We start from the raw sequence: 21,346 nt of genomic DNA on the forward strand, positions 1-21,346 counted from the left end.
TTCTGGATCAGTCTTTTATGTTGAACTTTGTCAAACGCCTTTTGGAAGTCTAGATATCCACATGTTCTCCATTATCCATCTTGATGGTTATGTCCTCAAAGAACTGAAGCAAATTTGTCAAACATGACTTATCCTTCATTAAACCGAGCTGACAATAGTGATTGAGCTTTGTCTTTCCAAATGTTCAGTCATCTCCTCCTCTATAATTGATTCCAGAAACTTCCCCACCACAGAGGCCAAGCTAACCAGCCTATAGTTTCCTACTTTTTGCCCTTCTCCCTTTTGAATAAGGTCATCACATTAGCGTGTTTCCAATCCACTGGGACCTTTCCAGAATCCAAAACATTTTGAAATATCACAACTAATGCATCCACTATTTCTGCTGCCACTTTCCTTAATACCCTAGGGTGCAGGCCATCAGGTCCCGGAGACCTATCTGCCTTTAATCCCATTAGTTTATTCAATACCTTCTCCCTAGTACTGGTTATTGCATCAAGTTCCTCTGTCTTAACACAGTAAACTGCATCTGCCACCTATCCACCCATTCCACCAAGCATATGTCCTTTTAAAGTTCTATGCTGTCCTCCTCATCATTTACAATGCAAGTTTTCTATTGCCTGCAAATTTTGAAATTGTTCCCTGCACCCACAGGTCTGGATCATGTTGTGGACTGTGAAGGAAGAGGAGTGATGTGACACCACCTGCACTGTAGTGAGGGATTAATGGACCAAATGGTTAAAGTGTTTTCAAATCAACCTGCTTGTTCTGGCTAGATTATTGCAATTCATTATTGCTAAAGTAAAAGTGATTTTAAGAAACTCATAGGAAATTTTAAATATCTGAAAATAAGCAAATTGCAGATCCATTTACTCCCAAGTCATTCTTTCTGAGGTTTACAATTAATAGAACTCATTACCTCCCACATTCTTCCCTTCCCCTCACATTCTGCAACCTTTTCAAACCCACAGTTGACACCACCCAAATGCTATTTCCAGATTTACAACAGCAAATTGTCATGCCCAATATATTATCAGCTTTCAAGGAAGTATATTTGTATTGGTAAACATTAAACTCACTTAAAACTATACCTAATTCTAATGTTTACGGAATTAAATTAAACTCACTTAAAACTATACCTAATTCTAATTTAACGCTTATGTGTCTGGGAGAGTAAAACCTAAAGTTAGATTCATGGCGGACAAAGGTGTTTGTATGTGTGGGAGTTGGTTAAGTTTCAGCTATGACTCTATTGTGCTTAGAGTGGGAAGGGTAAATAAACTAGCAGTGATTGGTTAGCAACTGGAGGGGGGAGTTGTCAGATAGAAAAGCTTTTAAATCTTTTAAGTCTTTTGTTTAGTTGAAGTTGTTGGAATTGGAGACAGGACACCAGGAAGTGAACATCTTCTCCACAGGAGGAAGTGCCCACCAAGGCAGGATCTTCATTGCTGGGGGCCAGGTGGGATTGCTGGGTACTGAGGTGAACTGTTTAAAAGGCATCCCTTGGTGTTGTGGGACTTAGGCCCAGTTAAAATAAAAACAAAAGGGGCCTCCACCCCTTACCCTTCACACCTCATCACCTTCAAAATATTCTCCATTTCTCATCCATGCCGTCTCATACCCTCTCTTCCAGACTCTATCCTTTCAACCACCTCTTATGTCTCCTTATGCTGCCTATGTCAAACTCTGGCACTTGCAGACCTGCTGTAATCTCTCTAGAGCCACTGAACGTCACAGTGTAAAGTGGGGTGTGTAAAAAAAAACTTTAAACAATGTATTCCATTGATAAATTTCTCCTATTGCAAAAATAGTTATTCAAACAAATCAGATCACCTGCTCCCCAGTGTAAACATTGTTTGACCAACAGCTCAGGTGTTCTGTTGTCACACTGTTTATTGACACAATCAAATGGACTCAAGTGCTTGTGGGTTGCAATTTTTGAAATATCAAAGAGCCTGGGTGATTTACACTTTCAGTAGCTTTCGCTCACGACCTCAGTAGGAGACACATATCTCTGCAATGGAGTTAGCCAGATCAGGAGTGTCAGATGTGGGCTTCTGACAGGAAGCATCTCATGCCCTTTAAAGGCACACCCAAAAATTGCATAGCCTGGGGATGGGGTTGGGAAGCCCAGAATACGGACCCACCCACAATTATTAAGCTGCTCCCGTGTCAATCTGACTGGGTGAAAACTTGACCCAAGGGTCAGATAACTAAAAGTTTGGTCAGAGAGGGAGGTTTTAACAAGTATAATAAATGAGAAGAGTGAGGTAGATAGGGACAGGTGTAGGGAAAGTACACCAGAGTTTAGGGCCTTTAGCTTTCATGGTGTAGAGGGTAACATATAAGGACAAAGGATTATGTTGGATAACAGGAAGCATAAAGCAGGGATCAATGGATCTTTTTTGGGCTGACAAGCTGCAACAAGTGGAGTGCCACAAGGATCAGTGCTGGTTCCTCAATTATTTACAATCTATTCAATAACTTGGCTGAAGGAATCAGATATATGGAGCTAAATTTGCCAATGACACCAAGATATGTAGGAAACTAAGTTGTCTGGAGGAGGTAAAGGCTAGGAGTTTACAACCTCGCTCGACCCGAGAGCAGAAAACCCCACCCAAGGTCAACAGACATTTCCATTGTCCGCCCCTCGCCCACTCCGATTCCGTGGCAGGCAGAGTGGTAGAATTTCAGCGAAAGAGTCTACAGAAGGAGATAGATTGGTTATGCGAGGGGGCAAACATTTTTCAGATGAAGTATAATATGGGAGAATGTGAACTTATCCACTGTGGCAGGAAGAATAGAAAAGCAGCGTATTATTTAAATGGAGAATGATTGCAGAATCTGGTAGTACAGAGGGATTGGGTGTCCTGTTACATGAATCACATAAAGTTAGAATGCAAGTGCAGCAAATGTTGAGGGTGGCAAGTGAAATGTTGATGTTTATTGCAAGGGCAATAGAATACAAAAGTAGGGAGGTTTTACAGCAGCTGTACATGGCTTTGGTGAGTCCATATCTGGACTACTGTGTACATTTAATGGTTTCCTAATTGGAGAAAGGATATAAGTGCAGTAGAAGCAATACAGAGAAGATTCATTCAATTCATTCCTGAGATGAGGGGCTTATCTGATGAAGAACAGGTTGGGCCTATACCCATTGGAGTTTAGAAGGGTGAGAGGTGATCTTTTGAACTACACTGTAGGGTTTCTATGGTTTCTTTGAATACCATGCTATTATAGGAACATAGAACTTGGGAGCAGGAGTAGGCCATTCGGCCCTTTGAGCCTGCTCTTCCATTCAATAACCAGAGAGAAAATAATTATCCTCATCACTGTTTTAAACGGTTTAAAAAAGTGATGAGGAGAATTATGTTCTCTCTGATGTTGTTAATCTATGGAATTCTCTTCCCCAGAAAGCAGGGCGGCTGGGTTATTGAATTTATTTAAGGCAGAGTTAGACAGATTTTTGATAGAAAAGGAGTTGAGGGTTATGGGGAACAGATGGCAAACTGGACATAAGAACATAAGAAATAGGAGCAGGAGTAGGCCATCTAGCCCCTCGAGCCTGCCCCGCCATTCAATAAGATCATGGCTGATCTGAAGTGGATCAGTTCCACTTACCCGCCTGATCCCTATAACCCCTAATTCCCTTACCGATCAGGAATCCATCTATCCGTGATTTAAACATATTCAACGAGGTAGCCTCCACCACTTCAGTGGGCAGAGAATTCCAGAGATTCACCACCCTCTGAGAGAAGAAGTTCCTCCTCAACTCTGTCCTAAACTGACCCCCCTTTATTTTGAGGCTGTGCCCTCTAGTTCTAGCTTCCTTTCTACGTGGAAAGAATCTCTCCACCTCTACCCTATCCAGCCCCTTCATTATCTTATAGGTCTCTATAAGATCCCCCCTCAGCCTTCTAAATTGGAGTTGAGACCACCACCATATCAACCATAATCTTATTGAATGGAAGAGCAGGCTCAAAAGGCCAAATGGCCTACTCCTGCTCCCAAGTCCTATGTTCCTATAATGGCCTGGTATTCAAAGAAATCATAGAAACCCTACAGTGCAGAAGGAGGTCCTTTGGCCCATCGAGTCTGCACTGACAACAATCCCACCTAGGCCCTATCCCCGTAACCCCACATATGTACCACACTAATCTCTCTAACCTACATGTCCCAGGACACTAAGAGGCAATTTAGCATAGCCAATGCACCTAACCTGCACATCTTTGGACTGTGGGAGGAAACCGGAGCACCCAAAGGAAACCCACACAGACATGGTGAGAACATACAAACTCCACACAGACAGTGACCCAAGCCGGAAATCGAACCCAGGTCCTTGGAGCTGTGAGACAGCAGTGCTAACCACTGTGCCACTGTGCCACCCTAAACAATGGCACCCAGCATGGGGCACAAACCTACGACCCTGAGATTAAGAGTCTCATGCTCTACCGACTGAGCTAGCTGAGCAGATGGAACCAATAAAATTGGGGATGCTCAGGGACAAGAAACAGAAAAATACTGATATCACAGGACATTGTGGACTGGAGGGGTTAACAGAGATAGGGGATGGTGAGGCCATGGAGGGGTTTAAAAATATGAATGAGAATTTTAAAATAATGACATTGCTTGACCTTGGTGAATGGGACTTAGTGCTGGTTAAGGTACAGCTAGCAGAATTTTGAATGACGCCAGGTTTCCAAAGGGTAGAATGTGGGGAAGCAGTCGCAAGTGTGTTGGAATGGTCAAGTTGAAAGGCAGCAAATTATAACAACCTTTTGAAGGTCTGAGCAAGATTTGAGCTGAGACGGGGCAAAGTCCCATCACCTGAGGTGATGCATTTTGGTAGATTGAACCAGGGCAGGACTTACTCAGATAATGGTAGGGCGTTGGGGAGAGTTACAGAGCAAAGTGATCTAGGAGTACAGGTTCATAGCTCCTTGAAAGTGAAGTCACAGGTGGACTGAGTGGTGAAGAAGGCATTCAGCATGCTTGGTTTCATTGGTCAGAATATTGAACACAGGAATTGGGATGTCTTGTTGAAGTTGTACAAGACATTGGTAAGGCCACACTTGGAATACTGTGTACAGTTCTGGTCACCCTAATATAGAAAGGATATTATTAAACCCGAAAGAGTGCAGAAAGGATTTAATAGAATGCAACCAGGATTTGATGGTTTGAGTTATAAGGAGAGGCTGGATAGACTGGGACATTTTTCTCTGGAGCGTAGAAGGCTGAGGGATGATCTTATAGAGGTCTATAAAATAATGAGGGGCACAGATCAGCTAGATAGTCAACATCTTTTCCCAAAGGTAGGGGGGTCTAAAACTAGAGGGCGTAGGTTTAAGGTGAAGGAGGAGAGATACAAAAGTGTCCAGAGGGGCAATTTTTTTCACACAGAGGGTGGTGAATGTCTGGAACAAGCTGCCAGAGGTAGAAGTAGAGGCGGGTACAATTCTGTCTTTTAAAAAGCATTTAGACGGTTACATGGGTAAGATGGGTACAAGGGATATGGGCCAAATGCGGGCAAGTGGGACTGGCTTCGGGGTTTTAAAAAAAAGGGGTGGCATGGACAAGTTGGGCCGAAGGGCCTGTTTCCATGCTGTAAATCTCTCCCTATGACTCTAAAGTCAGGTGACGATATGGAAGTGGAAAAAGGCAGTCCTTCATGGTACAAGTATAACGTCAGAAGCTCATCTCGAGGTCACATGTGATACCCAAATTGTGAACAGACTGACTTAACCTCAGAGTGTTTTCAGGGTGTGGGAGAGGGTCGGGGACAGAGAAGCAGAGGCTGAAAACAATGGTTTCATCTTCTTTTCTACTCTTTTCAATCTTTGCTTTATGGACCTTGAACCTTCACCTAGTTCTTTTTTTAATAAATCCCTGCCCTTTCTAAACAGCAATTACTGAATCACGGCATTAATTTACAATTGTTAGCAAAACAAACGCACTTCAACAACAATGAGCAGAGACCATATGTATCAAGAGGTAAATATATGAGGCCTAACACAGCTGGCTCAGGCGATCATTGGAATTTTCCCATCTTTCCTAGCTTTTCCCTATATATTCCATGCCTATTTACTCTGTCTTTCCTCTCCTGAGCGCCGGAATTCTACCGTCCCGCCCACCACGGAATTGGAGCGGGTGAGGGGCGGACAATGGAAATGTCCGTTGACCTTGGGCAAGAATTTCCGGTCTCGCTCGAGCGAGGCTGTAAAATGCCGCCCGAGATGTTCAGATATGAAATCCAAGCATAATTGTGAAAACATTAAGCAAGTGACCGTTTGAAGATTCCAGTGTAGTAGTTAGAATCTCATTGATCCAAGATCTTCCTGTGAACTATATGTTTTCTCCCTATATTCTGTAATCGGAAAAGGGAATGGTTATCAGAAAATATGGTGTTTTATATGTTTTATCATGTTCCTTGTGAGTGTGAGCTCTAATCACAAAACTAGTGTTGATCTTGGACTAGTTTGACACACACTTGAGGAGCCATAGGAGAAATGATATGTGAGCAATTGAAATATTGCGCTTGGACAGTAGGGGTAATGCTTTTCTGACTGGAGATGATGCAAGTTTTGGGACAGAAGAGAGGAATTTTCAACCTGTGTCTCACTGAGATAGAGGAAGCAGGACTGGGAATTATACCTTGCTTGTATAGCGTATTTGGAAAAGATAGAGAGGGAAGTGAAGGTGGACTAGCCGTACTTATTAGAGTTAACATAATGACAGCGGAAAAAAGTGACACAGCTATCAGTAACAAATTGAATTCCTGTGGATAGAGGTAAAAGATTGGGTGAATCACACTAATTAAAGGTTAGCCACAGATCACATAATAATGAGAGGGAGGTGGAGGAAGCAAAATGCAAAAAGATTGAAACAAGTCAAAAAAAATGTCAAGGGGGATTTCAACTATACTGGATGGATTAAAACAGGCTTCCAATATTAGCAAGAAGCATGGTAAGCTTGAGACCAACAACAGACAGTCACAAATTTGATATAGAAGGAGAAAATAGAATACGAAGGTAAACAAGCAGGGGGTATTAAAACAGATTGTAAAAGCTTCTGCAAATATGTAAAAAGGAAGAGAGTGGTAGAATTTAACATGGGTCCCTTAGAGGCTTAGGCAGAATGACAAAGATGTTAAACAGTAGAAGACATACAATCGTACCAGAAATAGTTGGGAACCAAGGATCTAATGAGAGTGTGGAATTTAAAGCTATTAGTATTGGTAAAGAAAAATTACTGGAAAAATTATTGGGCCTAAAAGGCAACAAATCCCCTGGACCTAATGGCCGACATTCTCCAGTTTACAAACTGCAGCTGCAGAGATAGACAGAGTGGATGCACTGATTGGAATCTGTCAAAATTCCCTATTCAAATGCTGGAATGGTTCCAATTGCTAGGTAGCTATCGCAAATATAATTCTTCAAGAAAGGAAGGAGAGAGGGAGAAAATTGGGAACTACAGTTAGCCTAACATCAGTCATCAAGTAAATGCTGGAATCCAGTATTAAGGGACTGGTAACAGGGCACTTAAAAAAATCATAGGCAGAGTTCACATGGGAATGAATTTTACAAGTCCAAGGGAGGTGGACTGGAAGGGTGGGTGGGGAGGAGAGATGGCAGGACGTGGGGCATGGTTTTATGAAAGAGAAATTGTGTTTGACAAATCTACTTGAGCTTTTAGTAAATGTACCAAGTAGGCTAGACAAAGGGAAACCAATAGATGCAGTACATTGGGATATTTGATCTAGTGTTGTGGAAAAGACTGTTGCATGAGGAAGGACTCATGGGGTTAGGATGGTACATTAGCATGAACATTAGACATCGGTTGAAGGATAAAGATCTAAGAGTAGAAATAAACAGCTCACTTTCAGGTTGCCTTGATGTTCCTAGTGGATTGCCTCAAGAATCAATGCTGGGGCCTCTGCATTTACAATCTAGATTAATGACTTCGATGAAGGGACCAAATGTAATATATGCAAGTTTGCTGATGATACAAAGCTTGGTGGAAAATTAGTTGGGAGTAGAGCACAGAGGGTGGAATCTTCATTGTAGTCCCTGATGGAAGCAGGATCATTTGCAGGAATTTGATTTACTGAATTAGTGTGCTTAGCAAAGGCTTTTTCCAGAGTCTTGGCATTAGCCTCCTACCTCTGGATTCCCTGACCAATCAAGGAGGGCAGGTGGGATAACATGCTGCAGCGAATGGAGCTTTGGCTGAGTGTCAAATTCTCCATTCTCACTGGCAGTGGGCGGGTATGGACGAGATCAGAGAATCCTGTCCATGATCTTTCCCAAGGACAGGAGGAAGAGAAGAACCTTTCCATCCAAGCCAGTGTGGATGGAAGTCACTGAGGAGGTTTGATGCCTCCACACTTAGCAACAATACATGAATACACAGGAGGACATTACCACATTCAGGTGCCAAATGCCACCCTCTGACTTTTGCTGTATTTTCCTGCACAGCATTGCTCAGAACAACACAGAAAATGAGGCACTGGAGAGGGTGCAGAAAATATTTAGAAAGATGGTACCAGAAATGCGAGGTTATATCAAACACGTGGGTCACCACCACCTGAAAGTTCCCCTCCAAGCCATCCACCATCCTGACTTGAAAATATATCACCGTTCCTTCATTGTCGCTGGGTTAAAATCCTGGAACTCCTTCCCTAACAACACTATGGGTGTACCTACACCACACATTCAAGAAAGTTCAAGAAAGCAACTCATTCCACTTTCTCAAAGGCAATTAGGGATGGGCAACAAATGTTAGCCTAGCCAGCGACACCCACATCCTATGAATGAATTAAAGAAAAATAACCTTACAGGGGAAAAAGTGAACAGGCTACGTTTCTGTTCTCTTGAAAAGAGATGAATGACCGAGAGGTCTTTAAAATTATGAAAGGTTTTCCACTTGCTTGAAAGAACAAAGCTGTATGAGGTACTCAGAATCCAATAGGAAATTCAAAAGAAACTTCCAAAGCCAGTGAGTGTTGAAAACGTGGAACTCACTGCCAGAGGGAGTGCTTGAGGTGAATAATGCAGATGCATTCAAGGGGAGGCGTTTCAGATTAAATTAAATTAATGGTGGATTCAGCACATTATTGCTTCCCTTCCAGGATAAATCCCAGAACTTCCCTTCCACAATCTTCCTTCTCCATAGAAACCACAAGCTGTTAAAAGTCAAAGTTGACATCAATTAAGCACTATAGCTTCACTTGTTCCATCATCTCTCCTCTTTGCATTATGAGTCATGGACCTCCACCTTGATTTCCCAATAAAAAAAGAATCCCTGCTGTTTCTAAGTAATGGCCGGGATTCTTCGATCTTGTTCACTCTGCCACTGCTGTCAGCGAGAACAGAGAATATGGCACTCAGCCAAACTTCATTCCTTGCAGCGGGACTGGAGAATCCCAGCTGCGGGCGAGGTTGGAGAATTCCGGTCAATAATTTAATTGAGTTAAAGTACTTAATTTCTCTGTGCCTCCTGATAAATGGCATACTGTTTTCAAAGCCTTTTCCTGAATTCCTGAACGCCTCTACTTTCTCAGAAGACTAAGAAAATTTGGCATGTCAGCTACGACTCTCACCAACTTTTACAGATGCACCATAGAAAGCATTCTTTCTGGTTGTATCACAGCTTGGGATGGCTCCTGCTCTGCCCAACACCACAAGGAACTACATAAGGTCGTGAATGTAGCCCAATCCATCACGCAAACCAGCCTCCCATCCATTGACTCTGTCTATGCTTCCTGCTACCTCGACAAAGCAGCCAGCATAATTAAGGACCCCATGCACCCCGGACATTCTCTCTTCCACCTTCTTCCTTCGGGAAAAAGATACAAAAGTCTGAGGTCACTTACCAACCGACTCAAGAACAGCTTCTTCCCTGCTGCTATCAGACTTTTGAATGGACTTACCTTGCATTAAGTTGATCTTTCTCTACACCCTAGCTATGACTGTAACACTACATTCTGCACTCTCTCGTTTCCTTCTCTATGAACGATAGGTTTTGTCTGTATAGCGCACAAGAAACAATACTTTTCACTGTATGTTCATACATGTGACAATAATAAATCAAATCAAATCAAATCAAATTAATTTGTACCATCTTTCTGGTGACTAGTTTTCTCTATATTTCCTCTTAATCTATTCTCCTGTGAAAGTGCAGGGATTTCTTTGGATCTCACAATGCTGAAAATGTAACTGCTCCTCCAAGATGCAAGTTAAAGAAACCCTGTCTTCATTGATACAATAATTGCTAACATTATTTTTCTTTCTGTGAAGGGCAGAACAGTTGAATGTTATTCATGCTGCACTGACATCAAGCATAGGTTTTTTTTTTAATTATTCTATTCTTAAAGTTACAAAGCCAATGCTCAGAATGGAGCGGGCAAACCCAAATCCATTCCTTGCTTGCTCCAAAAACCAAATTCAAATTCCAATTGAATCCAATTCAAGGTCCGCAAAATTTAAATCTTTAAATTTGTGAGATATTTTCTCAAGACTCCTTCTCCATTCATATGTTACTGGCAAAACCAACTAATATTACAGCCTTCATTGGGACGATAGATATTGGCATTGTCTTCAATGACAGTAGCAAAATGAGAAAAACACTCCCTACTCTTTACCTTTACTTTCTGTATACACACACAGCAGTGAACACATCGAGAAAGATAATGGAAAATATTTATTTCTCTCAAACTCCAACTTTCTCTGTTCCAAAAGGCTTGCTGGGTGAACGTTTCTCTGGTAAGTTACTGAAGTGGGCACTTTTTGTATGGGAGCTCGATCAGCCAGTGTTCGCATGCAATTCAACTGTGGAATGATTCACAGATAGTCCCAATCTTCTCCTCACCTGACATTCGCACGTCTACACTTCCCATCAAAGATCACCAATGAGCAAGTAAAAGTAGGAATCCTGAATAATTTCCCCTCCCTTATTCAGGGGTGCTGAAGCTAATATTACTCCCTTTCTTGAATAACCTATCCAACTGGACACAACCTAATCCCTTCATTCAGTATAAGTTTTTGTTTTCCCTTTATATCAGTGCTTTTGCAAAGTGTCCTGATGAATGCATGACAAAAAGCTTTGACATGTCTCTTTCCTTAGCAGTAAAAAGTACAGTTGATTCATTTTGATTATACATCCAGTCGGTCAGCGAGTAATACCAATCAACAAATGGGAAAATGTTCACAATATCATTAGATAGGTCATAGTCGCAATTAGTGGTACTCAGTCCTCATTGATTTTGCAGGTGTATGTGTTCCCAATTTTATTAGAATGAAATGCTAAAACCTGGAGCAAAATTATGTGAATTTTATCATCAGTATACTTGCCTTCACACAAGGCTCATTCAGATGAATTTACCATCAGCAATCACTTTTTCTCCCTCCCTATGTGCATCTGTGGCTGTCGCACTCAGGATGAAAAGAAGAGCAAATGTGTAATGCTTTCTTCTCCCTCTCCCTCTATCCTTGTAAGTGTCTGTAGCTCTCTCTCTCTTTCTCTCCCTTTATTCCTGAGTATGTCTGCAATGTTTTATTTTCTGGCTTACTCTATCCCGCTATATTTGTGCTTCTCTGTCCCCATCCCTCTATATGTTCTTCGTTGTCTTTCTCTCTATCTATCCCTATACTGAAGGCAACCAGTTACTATTCACACTGGCAGAGACTAAATATGCATGTGTGCCTGTCACTCTCTCTCTGTCCCTATATATCTATGGTCATCTCTTGGGTGGGAGTAATATTCTCTCTTTGGGCCTGATTTTACCATCAAGCTGCGCCCGTTTTTCGGTACGAAAACTTGGTAAAGTCGGGCGTGAGGCAAGTAGCGTGCTCTACACCCGCCTCTGCGCCAGTTCCCCCTCTACCAAGGCCCGAAAATGGCCGCGATTGGGACCGCGCCCAAAACAGGCGTTTGCATGCATTTAAATTGACTTAATGCGCTGCACACCCAACTTTACCAGCACTTCTGCATTTACCACCGCGTTCGCCCATCCAGATTCAGCGCAAAACAGATATGCTCTACAATAGTCCGATTCGGGCATTCCAGTTAGTGAGGAGGTAAGTGCCGAGCATCCGACGGCTCTCTGCTTGAGATTGGTGTTGGGGGGGAAGGGGGATCCGCTGCCACTCTGCCTGCGATCAGTGAGGGGGGAAGGGGGTGTCCGCGGCCACTCTGCCTGAAATTGGTGGGGGGGGGGAAGGGGGGAGGGGCCTGCAATCGGTCTGCGTGGTGGGTGGGTGGGGAGGATAAGGGGTTCAGTAATGTTGTGTGGGTGGGGCAATGTCTGTGGGGGCCAGGGGGAGGCATTATCTGGCCTGGAAACGATGTGGCAGGGGAGCCGCATTCTATTTTTTTTTTGCGCATGCGCAGTTGGAGACACCGATTGGAGCTGTAGGATTTCGGGTGCGTTAAGCCCCGCCCACAGGCTTGTGCAGCGCAATTCGGAACTGCTGATATTTTTTCAGGCAGAGTGCGTATGGGTCTAAAAGTCGGATCTGAAACACTCCCAGTTTCAAGTCCGCCCAGCACTTAGAATCAAAATGGTAAAATAGGGCCCTTTATCTCTATCTCTGTGGCCAGCCCTCTGTATTTCACATTGCTCTCTCTCCCTCTGCATGTGTATCTCATTTCTTTTCTCTGTGTTTCAGTGATGCTCTCCCTCTCTCTTCTCCTGCCTTCCTGGGTGTAATTATATTCCTCTCTTTCTTTCTCTCCTCTGTCCCTGTGTGTATCTGTGGTTCCCTTTGACCCTCTCTATATCGCATGATGATAGAATCCTTACAGTGCAGAGCAAGGCCATTTGTCCCATCGAGCCTGTACTGACAACAATCCTACCCAGGCCCTATACCTGTAACCCCATGTATTTACCCTGCTAATCCTCCTGACACTAAGGGTCAATTAACCATGGCAAATCAACCTAACCCACACATCTTTGTAGTGTGGAAGGAAACCGGAGCACCCGGAGGAAACTGCCTCAGACATGGGGAGAATGTGAAAACTCCACACAGACAGTCACCCGAGGCCAGAATTGAACATAGGTCCCTGGCACTCGAGGCAACAGTGCCATCCACTGTACCACCATGCCACACAATGATCTGGCATCAATATTGGCTTGTGACCAAGGTGCCCAGTAAGTAAACCAAAATTGCTGTATTTTATGTGCTGAAACTCACTGATCAATGTACAACTGCGACTGGTTAATGATTCCTATTACTATTAGCATTTTGTCCTGCTGATGTTCGGTTCAGCATCTCACATGTTGTCCTAGAGTCCTAGAGGTTTACAGCATGGAAACAGGCCTTCAGCCCAACTTGTCCACGCCGCCCTTTTTTTTTAAAACCCCTAAGCTAATCCCAATTGCCCGCGTTTGGCCCATATCCCTCTATACCCATCGTACCCATGTAACTATCTAAATGCTTTTTAAAAGACAAAATTGTACCCGCCTCTACTACTACCTCTGGCAGCTTGTTCCAGACACTCACCACCCTTTGTGTGAAAAAATTGTCCCTCTGGACACTTTTGTATCTCTCCCCTCTCACCTTAAACCTGTGCCCTCTAGTTTTAGACTCCCCTACCTTTGGGAAAAGATATTGACTATCTACCTTGTCTACGCCCCTCATTATTTTATAGACCTCTATAAGGTCACCCCTCAGCCTCCTACGCTCCAGAGAAAAAAGTCCCAGTCTATTCAGCTCTCCTTATAACTCAATCCATCAAGTCCCGGTAGCATGCTAGTAAATCTTTTCTGCACTCTTTCTAGTTTAGTAATATCCTTTTTATAATAGGGTGACCAGAATTGCACACAGTATTCCAAGTGTGGCCTTACCAATGTTTTGTATAACTTAAACAAGACGTCCCAACTCCTGTATTCAATGTTCTGACCGATGAAACCAAGCATGCCGAATGCCTTCTTCACCACTCTGTCCACCTGTGACTCCACTTTCAAGGAGCTATGAACATGTACCCCTAGATCTCTTTGTTCTGTAACTCTCCCCAACGCCCTACCATTAACTGAGTAAGTCCTGCCCTGGTTCAATCTACCAAAATGCATCACCTCGCATTTGTCTAAATTAAACTCCATCTGCCATTCGTCAACCCACTGGCCCAATCGATCAAGATCCCGTTGCAATGGGAGATAACTTTCTTCACTGTCCACTATGCCACCAATCTTGGTGTCATCTGCAAACTTACTAACCATGCCCCCGATATTCTCATCCAAATCATTAATATAAATGACAAATATCAGTGGGCCCAGCACTGATCTCTGAGGCACACCGCTGGTCACAGGCCTCCAGTTTGAAAAACAACTCTCTACAACTACCCTCTGGCTTCTGTCAAGAAGCCAATTTTATATCCACTTAGATACCTCACCCTGGATCCCGTGAGATTTAACTTTATGCAACAACCTACCATGCAGTACCTGGTCAAAGGCCTTGCTAAAGTCCATGTAGACAACATCAACTGCACACTGTTCCGGGACTATTCGACGGCAGAGACCAGCAACAGGCCCACACCTTTAATCAGGGAGGGAGCTGTGTGCCTGAAACTACAACTGGGTCATTGCACCTCAGCGCAGGCAGAGTAAAACCCCTGGGTTTACTAATGGGATCTTCCACTGGGAATCTGCTACACAGCTCCGCGCTGGGGACACACGCAGCTCCGCCCTGGGGGGAGGCGGGTAGAGACACACAGGGAGTTGGGGAACACAGCTCCGTGCTGGGGACACACGGAGCTCCGCCCCGGGGACACAACCTCAGGATAAGTGTCCGATTATTTAGGACACAGATGTGGAGAAATTCACTCGAAGGGTTGTGAATCTCTGGAATTCTCTGCCCCAAAGGGTTGTAGATGCTCCATCGTTGGATATATTTAAGGCTGTGGGATAGACAGAATTTTGGTCTCTTGGGGAATCTTGGGTTTTAACTCAAGGTCCAAACACCAAGATCAGCCATGATAGTATTGAATGGCAGAGCAGGCTTGATGGGCCGAATGGTCTGCTGCTGTTTCTTCTGTTCTTGAGAAAGAGTGGGAGCTCCAGGCCCTCATCGCAAGCCCCAATAGAGACTGGGCTCTGCACAGTGTGTGCACGATGGGACTGTTACTGTTCACCCATTTAAACTGTCAGCGGGCAGGACACATAAACCCTCACACACACACGCTGTAACACACACGTGCACACACACACGTACAGACACACACGTGCATGTACTCCAACACATGCACGCATATAGAATCACATATACACTCAGACAGACATACTCAACACACACACACTCACGTACTCACATACAAACACACATGCAATCATGAGACACACATTCAAATAGATATACAAAGACATTGAGATAGTCATATAGATGCACACGCACTCATACAGACACATACACACATCTCACATGTTGTCGTTCTACAAAAGAAAGCTTGGACCCTCAAATCTCTTACAAGACAGAAATAAGCCTCAGGACTATAAGAGTTTAAACTAACTTAGACAAGGTAAGAAGTCTCACAACACCAAGTTAAAGTCCAACAGGTTTATTTGGAATCATGAACTTTCAGAGTGCTGCCCCTTCAGTTGGACTTTAACCTGGTGTTGTGAGACTTCCACATCATAACTTAGACAAGGTTAATTACTGAATCAATACATGCAGCATTTCACAAGCTGTAAAGGTGATGGAGGTGGGGACCGGAATCAGGTGAAGGGGAGGCAGCATTGCTGTTGCACAATCAAACAATTCACCTTGAAGCTGTTTAAAGTTGTTGTGCATTCACATTGAGTATTCTGTAATAGAGCCGCGGTTTCTATCCACAAAAGAATGAGCAGGAAGGTCGTGAGGAACCTCACTTGAGGTGGGGTTTTTTTCAATTGCTACAGCTCACATAATAGCTTTGTTCTTTTGCCATCACAAAGAGCAATCAAGATAGATCTTGAAGATAGAACTTGTTGTGTCTTCATACCCTTCTTCTTCCCTTTTTCATTTGAGCCAGCATCAGCTTCTTTCTGAGAATTTTTTTTTAGGTTCATAATGTTCATATTCTACACAATATCAATGGTTTCAGATAAAGATCAGCACAACATCGTGGGCCGAAGGGCCTGTTCTGTGCTGTACTGTTCTATGTTCTATGTATATCTGGAATTAAGAATCTACTGATGACCGCGAAACCATTGTCAATTGTCAGAAAAATCCATCCGGTTCACTAATGTCCTTTAGGAATGGGAATCTGCCATCCTTACCTGGTCTGGCCTACTTGTGACTCCAGAGGCACAGCAATGTGGTTGACTCTCAACTGCCCTCTGAAATGACCAAGCAAGCCACTCTGTTCAAGAGCAATTAGGAATGGGTAATAAATGCTGGCCCAGCCAGTGTCGTCCAGATCCCACAAATGAATAAGTGAAAAGATATATTGATAACAGGAAATATGACAATCCAAAAGCCAGATTTTTTATCAATCCTAATTATTCAGGTTTGCTGCTCTTGGACCTAATACTTCTCCAATTGAACTTGCTATTTCCCAATGACAACTGCTTTGGTACACAGTTCTCAGGAACCCCATCACCCATGATACTGGTTGCTTTAAATGCTTGGTTAACATCTGGAATTGCGGGTACTGGCTCACTTATTAAAATAGCTTTCAGTTCCAGTAACCAGTACCATCGTGAACTGGGCCCCTTTCTCAGGGTGAACTTTTCTCTCCCACAATGCAGCCTTCTCTGACATGAATCTGCTTTCACATGGTGCCAATCTACCTGAATTTCCCACATTTCTCACTGCACCCGCCTTGAGTGAGTACCCAAGCTAACCACAGGTATATCGAATTATTAAAGAAGATTTATCTTTAAAAAAGTACAAGAAAAGACAATGCCTGGAATTTTACTGTCCCACACACCACAGGAATCGGAGCGGGCAAGGGGTGGACCTTTGGTGGGATATTATGGCTTTGGGATGAGCGAGGCTGTAAAATCCCACCCAATGATCCAAATTGGCAGTAGGCTGTTCACTGAATTTAAAAGCCAGGCTGCACCACATTAATACCAGCCCCTCCCACAGGGCAACATTCCTAATGTCTAGGACCATAAAATCTGACCCAGGTTCAGGAGGAGAATAACTACATTCCGGAGCAACTGCTAATAGGGCCTAGGAAATCTCCAGCTTTGTAACTCTGAATGGGTGATACCATTGTCAAGTCATCCCATTTGGACTCAGAAATGCCCCAGTCACTTTCCAAAGACAGACGAACCAGGTAATGGCAGGCTTATCCACTTAATGAACCTGTTTGTGTATACGTGGCACCTGAGAAACTCACTTCGAACAACTGGAAGCCCTCTTCCAGAAATTACACTTGGCCAGCCTAGTGGTCAGTCTTGCTCAGGTGACCTCCCTCAGACACGTAGTGAGTCAAAAGCAAGTATTGCCCAGAGCTGCAAATATACATGCAGTAGCATCATTCCCCATTGCCACAACAAAATTCTTAGGGATGTGTGGGTTCTACCACAATCTTGTCCCAAGCTCCAGCAAGGTAGCTGCCACACTGACAGACCTACTACAGAAAGAAACAAGGTAGCATGGACCAAGAAATGACAGACAGCTTTCAAAGGGCTGAAAGCTATTTTAATAAGTGAACCAGTACCAGCAACTCCAGATGTTAACCAAGCATTTAAAGCAACCGTCGAAACTAGTGATCATGGGGGGAAGAAGCTGTCCTCTACCAGGAGTCCAAATCAGGAGTAGAAAAACCAATTGAGTACTTCTCCAAACTAAAAGCTAAAAAGTGTCTTTAACAAAGTGCAGACCAGAACCAAGTCAACTCCAGAATTCTACAGGAAATCAGTTAACTGAAAACGGCCACAACATTCAACAATCTACATCTCAAAGACTAGCAAACAACTTAATCGTATATCGGTGGCACAGAGGCTAGCACTACTGCCTCACAGTGCCAGGGATCCGGGTTCAATTCCAGCCTCGGGTGATTGTCTGTGTGGAGTTTGCATATTCTCTCCGTGTCTGCGTGGGTTTCCTCCGGGTGCTCCAATTTCCACCCAAAGATGTGCAGGTGAGGTGGATTGACCATGTTAAATTTTTCCTTAGTGGCCAAAGATGTGTAGATTAATGGGGTAAACACGTGGGATTATTGGGATGGGGCATGGGTGGTTCTGTCAGAGAATCGGTGCATACGTGATGGGTCGAATGGCCTTCTTCAGCAGTGTAGGAATTCTATGATTTTATTGGACTCTAACTTTCTTAATTCTGATATTTGCGTGTATGTTATTGCATTTTATTACTTTTTTCCTGGGTTTACTATCTCATAAACTCACTCTTTGACTCAAGAAAATCTAGTTTCATTGGATCCTTATTTACAAATAAATACATTTGATTTGGTAGAGGCATTTACTGGGAATATAAATTTTAACACATTGGTTGCGACGAAACAAGGGGGCTGAATAGAAGGGGAGCCAGCTCACTGCTCTTCACCCAGCCTAATAACACAAACTAATCATTTGACTTAATTGGTCTATGCAGGTGTTTAAGCTCCACATAAACCATTTAACGAAACCCTCCCAGCTTATCCCTCTTCACTCATATGGACAACTTCCTCCTAAATGCTGTTCTCCTCAACATTGCATGTGGTGACAAGTTCCACATTCTCATCACTCCCTATGTGAGGACATTTCTCCTAAATTCTCTCATGGATTTAGTAGTAACTATCTTATATTTCTGGTCCCTAGTTTTAGAGCCACCCATAAATGGAAATATTGTCTCTTCATCTACCCTATCAAACTCCTTCCTAATTTCAAAGGCATCAATTGTATCACTCCTAACTCCGTTGGTCCTGCTTTACATCCACTTTAACCTGAAAACTGCATTTCGACCAGACTCCACATCAACAGTTTCTCCAGAAACTGACATTTCTCCTAAATTCTCCATTGGAATTGGTAGAAACTAGCTGAGAGAAATAATCCCAGCCTGTATATGGTTACAAGGTTACCATAACTCTGTACACGTGGAGTCAGGTCTAAATGCAGTCTTCAGGTTAAAGTGGGTGAGGGGCAGAAACAACAAAAGTAAGTCAGAGGTGGAGTGTAGAATGGGTGCAAGGAAGATGATAGCGTGGGGTTAGAAACAAGAGAAGAAAGAGTGGGTGGAATCTTCCAATCATATATCAGTGTGTTGGTTTCAGCGAGAGACCTGAGGTGTTGCTCTGCAGGTGCACAGCCAAGTTTGCTCTCCTCTAGATTCTCTAGCACTCTGTACACAGAGGACTTGAGGACGTGGTTTCTGCCATCACTCTGGCAGGACGGGGTCTGAGAGAGTCAGCAAACACCATTCCCAGAGAGATCAGGGCACCATCCTTAAACCATAAGCGCAACCCCCCACCTTCTCACAAGCATCAGGACAACCCCCCCCCCCCCCCACTCCACACACACAGGTAACAGGGCAACCCCCTCCCACACAGGCATCAGGACAACACCCCTCACACACACATAAGGAGAATCCCCCCCTCTCCCGCCCCTGCCAATGGGGACACCCAGTTGGAATTGCCATAGAAGGCAGTGCCAAGGTACTGCCCAGGCATGTCCTTCTCACCAGGGGACAATACTCACATTTGCACCTCCCCCCCCCCCCCCCCCCCCCGGTCCCAACTCATGACAGGTTCCCCTCGACAGGTTCCCGTTTTGCTAAAGCTGTTGTAAATCTTGCCAATCTCACATTGGTGAGGGGGGGAGGGAAACTTATAAACTTATTAAATGTATTTAAATGGGGTTCCTGCCTTCTCTGGGGGAAACCTTGTTGTGTCACTGGCAAGGTGGGGGGAGGTGGGGGTAAAATATAAGAATGAGATCTCTCCACCGAGCTTCTCGTTCCCACTGTCTGACGGGATTTTCCACCGGCAGCACCATTTTCACCCACAGCGAACGCCAACTGAAAATCCCCCCCAATAAAGAGGAGGGGAGTTAACTGCCAGTGGGAATCAGAGAATCAAAGGCTGCCAGAGAGGGACTGGGGGACAGGGGTTATGGAGAAAAGGCAGGAGAATGGGGATGAGAAAAATATCAGCCATGATTGAATGGCAGATCAGATTCGATGGGCCGAGTGGCCTAATTCTGCTCCTATGTCTTATGGTCTTATGGCTTATGATCTTATGGAATTCAAATCTGGAACTGTACTGGTGGAACGAGTAACACCAGTACGGTAAGTTCAGCCAGGAAAGAGCTGAGGAGCGAGAATGCAAGGACCTGGAGGGAAATGGGACATTTTGGGCCAATTAGCCTGTTACTGTGCTGTAAATTCTACATAGCTCTAAACTTTCTCAATCAACCTATTCGCTCCATCTACATTTTCAGTTCCCTTGCATCCCAGTGTCATCTGCAAATTCACTTCTATTAATAATTCTATTAATTAGAATTCTACAGACTACCAACATCCAAATAATTTATGAAGATCACGAACAGTAATGGTCCCAACATAGTTCTCTGCAGGATTCGATTGTGACTTGGCTGTTTGTAGATTTAATCCCTTTGAAGATGGCATGTTGCCTATGAGATTGCAAAAAAAAGGTCCTATCCAGCATATCTGCCTGCCAAGTTTACACGATAAGATCTTTGCTAATGTTTAAGTAAATATACATGTGAAATATATTTACTTGCATTGTGTGTAAAATGAATGCACGCTGCAAAACTGGAGTTGCCATTGCCACACCTGTGAGTAGGCACAGATTGCTACAAGGGAACCCTGCTCTAAAGTGCAACGTAATGCCATTGTTTGTGCAGCATTGGATGGCCTCTGGTAAAGCAAGGCCTTGGTTTTTTCAATTGACTTTCCTCCCTCCCTTCCCAGGCATAGGGTAAAGGATTGATCAGGTTTTCAATTTCTAATCGCCACACAGTGACAGAGTAACTGATTGACTGACTGAGTTACTGAGTGATTTATTTCCTCTACTGTCCTATCTGCAGCAACAAAAGAGGAATGTTTCCAATGGACTAAGTTACATTTCTGTGTTCGTAGGTTAGGGAGGGGAGAGATCAGGGACCGGAACTCTACCACCTCACCCACCACGCAATCGAAGCAGGCGAAGGTCTGACAACGGAAATCTCCGTTGACTCCAGTCTCGCTCAAGCAAGGCCGTAAAATCCCACCCCTGAGCAGGATTTAAACCTCCAATTGTTATCCACAACTTTGCTCGAAAATGCATGTTCTTGGTCATTGAGAGAAGGCTGCAGTATGCTACTCTCTCCATGGTCAAGTAGCACAATTAAAGCTCACAATTATGGAATTGATGGGCAAAATACTGGAGGGTAGTAAGTGTCTGTGGAATGGCACCCCAGTGAAACAGAAAG

At 43.8% G+C, this 21,346-nt stretch overlaps 1 protein-coding gene and 1 non-coding gene across 2 annotated transcripts in view; both read right to left on the reverse strand.

Annotated features, from left to right (window-relative positions):
• syt8 (synaptotagmin VIII) overlaps positions 1-21,346 on the reverse strand; it is an 81,169-nt gene that overhangs the window by 59,519 nt on the left and 304 nt on the right. The gene's annotated exons all lie outside the window — the stretch shown is intronic.
• On the reverse strand, positions 4,395-4,467 carry trnak-cuu (transfer RNA lysine (anticodon CUU)). Its single transcript has one exon. It is a non-coding gene; the product is annotated as a tRNA-Lys (tRNA).

This window comes from Mustelus asterias, chromosome 9, assembly GCF_964213995.1.
Source record: "Mustelus asterias chromosome 9, sMusAst1.hap1.1, whole genome shotgun sequence".
Lineage (NCBI taxonomy): Eukaryota > Metazoa > Chordata > Chondrichthyes > Carcharhiniformes > Triakidae > Mustelus > Mustelus asterias.